The following is a 6,074-nucleotide window of genomic DNA, read 5'->3' as shown; positions in this document are numbered from 1 at the left end:
AGCTGAAGGGATCTAAGCTACAAAGAAAGACTAAAAAAAACTGAATCTACCAACACTACATGAGAGAAGGAAAAGAGGTGACATGATTATGCTATATAAATGCGAATCTGGGAAGGAGAAAATAGACATAAATGATTACTTAACCTATGGGGATGCATCAGCAAGAGGACACTGCAAAAAAAACTGCATAGTGAGGTGATAAAGACGTAAGGAAATTTAGTTTCCCAAATATAGCAATTGATCAGCAGAATGCACTACCAAATGAAATACTGTGTCAAAACAATTCACAAATTTAAGGATATGTATAATAAATATGGTTTAAAACACAGGACAGGACGAGCTTGACTCATTCCTGTAAAGATACAATTAGGTAGGAACAATTAGGTAAGAACACACACACACACACACACACACACACACATACACATTATCTATAGGATGATGATGATGATGAGAGTTACACCAATGATAATGACTGATTTCACACAGGATAACCACCACCATAATTACTACCACAAACCACCACTACCATCATCACAACCACCATCTACCATCACCACCTCACCACCACCACCTACCATCATCACAACCACCATCTATCATCACCACCACCACCATCACCCCCTACCATCACCACCACCACCACCACCCCCTACCATCATCACCACCACCACCACCACCCCTACCATCATCACCACCACCACCACATTTCCCTACCCAATATTTCCTTTTTTTAAAACAATTCTACATACAATAAAACCTCACTAGAACAGAGTATCTGGAGCCCAAGCCATTCCGAAAAAAGCGAAACTCCGAAAAAAGCGATATGTGGACTTCCCCCTGCTATTTTCATACATCAGGGAGGAGGAGGCCAAAGATGAGATGAAGGGATGGAGTGGAGAGGTATATGAGAGAGGGGGGTGTGAATTTGGAGCAGGGCAGGGAAATGGCGGGGGACAGTGACGTGGAGACAATATGTTTGTGGCCATCCCGTATGGGATTATGGAGTATGGCAATAGATAGATAGATATATTATCCAGGTTATATAATCTGCTTTGTGGAAAAATATCTATAGGCTGGTTTGCCTGCTTACACAAGGCCCTCCATTCACAAAAATATACATATGGAAAAACAACTAAAAAGACAAATGGCCACCCCTTATGGGATTATGGCGTCTGGTTATACTGTTGTTAGATATGCTATAGATAGATTTAGAGAGAGAGAGAGAGAGAGGTTTTGCTGCTGATGAGGTAGTGGATATGAAAAACTACCCATATGCAACTCCTCCTCTCTATGTGAGGTGCTCAATATGAAATAAGAAGAAACTATCTTCACAGACCTGCAGCAAAACTACTGCAGCCAATTCAAAAAAGTTTCTTTGAAACTCGTAGAATGTGAAACTGTTTTATTAAAAGGCCTTCTTATGGACAAAACTGAAAACTGCTAAATAATCAGCTGATGCAACAGCTAACATGTCAATTCAACTCAAAATTTCAAGCCAAGGAACTCTGCATTTCATAAGTCACTAAAATGACTTTATAATCCAAACAGAAAGTCACATAACAGTCAGTTGATGTGTCAGCCAACGGAACAGCAGACATGATAAAATCAATTCAAAATTTCAACCTGAACAACTTTGTATTTCATAAGAATTTTGCTGAGCTCTCCAAAAGCAGATATTCCAGGAGAAATATGAAAAAGATCCCCAGATATATAGACCTGTCAGCTTCAACACAGGTAAAAATACCCATACATAAGAGCTGCCCACTGACAGACCTGTTGGCTTCACCCACACATAAGAGCTGCCAACGTACAGACCTGTTGGCTTCACCCATACATAAGAGCTGCCCACTTATAAGATGTGCCCTGTTTAAAAATTATCCATATGTAGTACAGGCAAACCCCGGTTTAATGATGCAACTGTTTAAGTAAAAACTCATCACTAGGTGGCATATTGTAACTCAGGGTAGATTTAACATGTAAAGTACAGTATAGGGATGCATTTTGGTGCCTTGGGTTTCCACCCAATCATGTCCTAAACCCATTCAAATGAGTCCAAAAACAAGTTTCTAGCTAACCTTAACCCTAAATAGCTTTAAAACAAGCTAAGCCTAAAAACATGGGGTGTGAGTTGGGAGCAGGGCAGTGAAATGGCGGGGGACAGGGCGACGTGGAGGCGATTTGTTTGTGGCCACCCCGAATGGGATCGAGGCGTCTGGTAATAGATAAATAGGTAGATAGACCTCACCTAAACCCAAAAATAAAATCTGAAATTCATTAAATATGTACCCCAAAATGACACTGTTCACTCCACCTGTGACTAAAACACATTATTCTATGTCTAAAAGCAGTTTATAAATCAATCTAAAAAAAAAAAAAAAAAAAAAAAGTCATACCGGGGTTTGGCCATCGTTCAGTGGGGTAGGATGGTATTTCTACCCCCATCGCTATGCGGGTGAATCGCATCTAGGCATATCATATCTCGGGGTCTGCCTGTAGCCTTCCTGTTGACACGAGGCTATCTATCTATCTATCTATCGTCAGACGCCCTAATCCCATAAGGAGTGGCCACTTCATTTAAGCAGGATGACTCTTACATATGGTTTTTTTTTTTTTTCCACTGTGTGCCTTGTATCAGCACTCAATGAAAAAAAAATACCCACGCGTACGAGTCTTCCTGCTTATACAATGTGGTTGATATGAAATATGTCGGTATGTAAGCTTTCCCTCTTATTGGCAGTGCTCAATACAAAGAAATACCTGTATGTAATGGTTTTCCTGTTGATATGAGGCACTGGATATGAAAAAATACCCATACATAAGAGTCTTCCGGCAATACAAGACCTCGATGTGAAATAATACCCATACGTAAGAGTTGTTCTGCTTATACGAGGTGCTTGATATGAAAAACTACCCATACGTAAAAGTCTTTCTATTTATACAAGGTCTTAATATCAAAAAATACCCATATGTAAAAGTCTTTCTGCTAATATGAGGTGCTCAGTATGAAAAAATGCCCATACATAGGTGCTTTCCCACTTATACGAAGTGCTCAATACAAACAAATACCCACATGCCAACGGCCATACCACGTTGAGTACACCGCTTCCCGTCCGATCAGCGAAGTTAAGCAACGTTGGGTCTGGTTAGTACTTGGATGGGTGACCGCCTGGGAACATCAGATGCTGTTGGCATAACGTTCTCCCTACGTGTCAAGTGGGGTGGGTGGAGAATTAGTGCCCCTCCATGTAAAACAATTGACTCTAAGCCCTTGACCACCCCGTTTGGGATACATGGCGTCTGACAATGAATGAATGAAAAAAAAAGCTTTCCTGTGCATGCAAGATGTTCGATGTGAAAAAAAACAGATTTCTAAATATTATCCTGTTCACATGACATACCCAGTATGAAAAAAATACCTATACATAAGCTATTCCACTTACACAAAGTCCCCAGTACAAAGAAATTTCTAAATATTTTCCTGTTCACATGACATACCCAGTATGAAAAAAATACCTATACATAAGCTATTCCACTTACACAAAGTCCCCAGTACAAAGAAATACAGTATACATATGTTCAGAGTTTTCCTGTGCAAATGTGGTGCTTGATATGAAAAAGTACCCATTAGTACTAGCCTTCCTGCTCATACAAGGCACTCAATAGGGAAAAAAAAAAAAAATACAGTACTCATACGCAGTTTTTATGCTGATATAAAGCACTCGATTAAAAGAAATACCTGTACTCATATACAGAGTTTTTATGCTGATATGAAGTGCTCGATTTAAAAAAAATACTCACAGATAGCTTTTATGTTGATATGATGCCCTCTATTAAAATACTCATACACTAGAGCTTTTATGCTGCCATGAAGGGCTCGATCAAAAAACAAATACTCATATGAAGGAGTTTTTATGCCAATATGAAGCGCTCGATTAAACAAAATACTCACATGAAGTTACTATGCCGATATGATGCGCTCGATTTAAAAAAAATACTCATGAGGAGTTTTTATGCAGATATGATGCGCCTGATTAAAAAAAAAAAAAAAATACTCATACACTGGGAGTTTTTATGCAGATATGATGCCCTCGATTAAAAAAAATTCCTGAGTGGACAACCTGACCCATACAGATAACGGAGGTTTTCGTTCGTTTCGTTTCGTTTTTAAAGGCTCCAACATGCTTGCATGTGTCGGCCTTGGTCACCTAATGGCGGCTCTCCACCCTGCACGATCCATTGCAGCCTCCCTGTTCAGTCCCTTAACCCTAAGGTCACACTTAATGACCTCGTCCCATGTCTTTCTCGGTCTACCCCTCATAACCCCACCCCCAATATTAACACTTCTCACCTTCCTCACCCAATTATCATCCCCCATCCTCTCCACATGTCCAAACCACCTCAATCTACCTCTCCTCATCACAACACCAATACACTCCAGTCCCATCCTACCTCTCAACTCTTCCATCGTAAACCCAGCCCCTCGAGGCCTTGGACGCAGGGACGCACTGCACATCCACCTAATCATTGTCATTTCTGTACGTCTGAGCTGGCGAATATCTTCCTCCTTCACTGCCCAGGTCTCACTACCATACAGCATTACACTCCTAACACATGCTGCATACAAAGACCCCTTAGCACGTAGGGAGAGCCCTCTCAATGTCAGGAGAGGCAAGAGCTCCCTGAACTTCTTCCAACCACTTCTCACCCTAGCCACAGAGCTAGCTCCAGCTCCACCTCCAGCACACAACATGTCTCCCAGATAACAAAACTCTTTCACACACTCAAGAGATTCACCAGCAAGTTCAATCCTTTCACGTCTGACAATCTCCACCTGCTCACAACAATTCAAATTATCATCTTTACATTTACCTGCCATAGCAGTCGACACTGGAGTACGCATCTTCCCTTCGGAGGAATCGACGAGCCTGGCTGTAGGACCCTGCCCGGACAAGGAATCATCAGGGCCCGGACGAAGAGTCATCAGAGCCCAAACGAAGAATCATCGGAACCCAAACAATCATCGGAGCCGGAATGAAGAATCCACCCGGGCCTCCCAACAGCTCTAGACTCTCCCCATCCCCCCTGCCCCAGGAAGTGGATGGTGAGCTGCAGTGTCGGTTCAGAGGCACATCCCATACCATACACTATAGGACCATACCTTATACCTTAAAATGAAAACCGCCTTATTTTATATATATATATATATATATATATATATATATACCATTAAAATTCTCAAATATCACCAAAAAACTAAGGCGCGTTTTTGTGAGGCTTGAGGCTCAAGCCTGGCTTCGCTCTTTGGCTTAAACCAAAGTGGCCCCGCAAAAAAAAGTACTCGAGCCGTACTGACGAATGTAAACAAACACCCCGGTCAGCTGATGACGCAAAGCAGCATGGCAGATATTGGAGAATCATATATTTTCGATCTAAGCAGTAGTTCTTCCCTCCAGATGGGAACTTTTCCGTTGGTTGCAGAGACACAAGAGTCTGCGGCTGTTGTGTCCACTCTTGTAGAGGACTACATGAGCCAGGTCACTGTGTTGTCGTCTTTAATGGCAACAGGCACTAGGTACATAAAGCAGCTGTGTTTACCACTGGAAATATGAATGCCGATCAGCGAAGTTAAGCAACGTTGGGTCTGGTTAGTACTTGGATGGGTGACCGCCTGGGAACACCAGATGCTGTTGGCATAACGTTCTCCCTACGTGTCAAGTGGGGTTAGTGGAGGATTAGTGCCCCTCCCTGTAAAACAATTAACTCTAAGCCCTTGGCCACCCCGTTTGGGATACATGGCGTCTGGCAATGAATGAATGAATTATATAAGGAAAGCTTTTAATTTACAAACTTAGGGTGCTTGTTGAGAACCCTAGGAACAAGGTACTTTCAGTGACAGTGTATGGGAAAGTAGACAGAACTCTAATTGATATTATGGTGTAGTGGTAGCAAGCTTAATAATAATCCTGGAGACAACACATTTGTGACCATCATGTTTGTAATGTGGTCAGAAAGTTATACTGTTGATGGTAGGAAACAACTGGAATCATGGACTGGTTAGGTTTTGATATTCG

The 6,074-nt window shown here is 41.8% G+C and overlaps 1 non-coding gene across 1 annotated transcript; it reads left to right on the top strand.

Moving 5' to 3' along the window:
* The first annotated feature begins 3,075 nt into the window (after positions 1 to 3,075).
* LOC145393181 (5S ribosomal RNA) lies at positions 3,076 to 3,194 on the top strand. Its single transcript, XR_013896145.1, has one exon. It is a non-coding gene; the product is annotated as a 5S ribosomal RNA (ribosomal RNA).
* The last annotated feature ends 2,880 nt before the right edge of the window (positions 3,195 to 6,074 follow it).

The sequence above is a fragment of the Coenobita brevimanus genome, chromosome 23, assembly GCF_032717465.1.
Source record: "Coenobita brevimanus isolate Jiangsu-jjx chromosome 23, ASM3271746v2, whole genome shotgun sequence".
NCBI lineage: Eukaryota > Metazoa > Arthropoda > Malacostraca > Decapoda > Coenobitidae > Coenobita > Coenobita brevimanus.
Note: the sequence above shows the minus strand (reverse complement) of the source record. Positions and strands in the feature narration are given on the sequence as shown.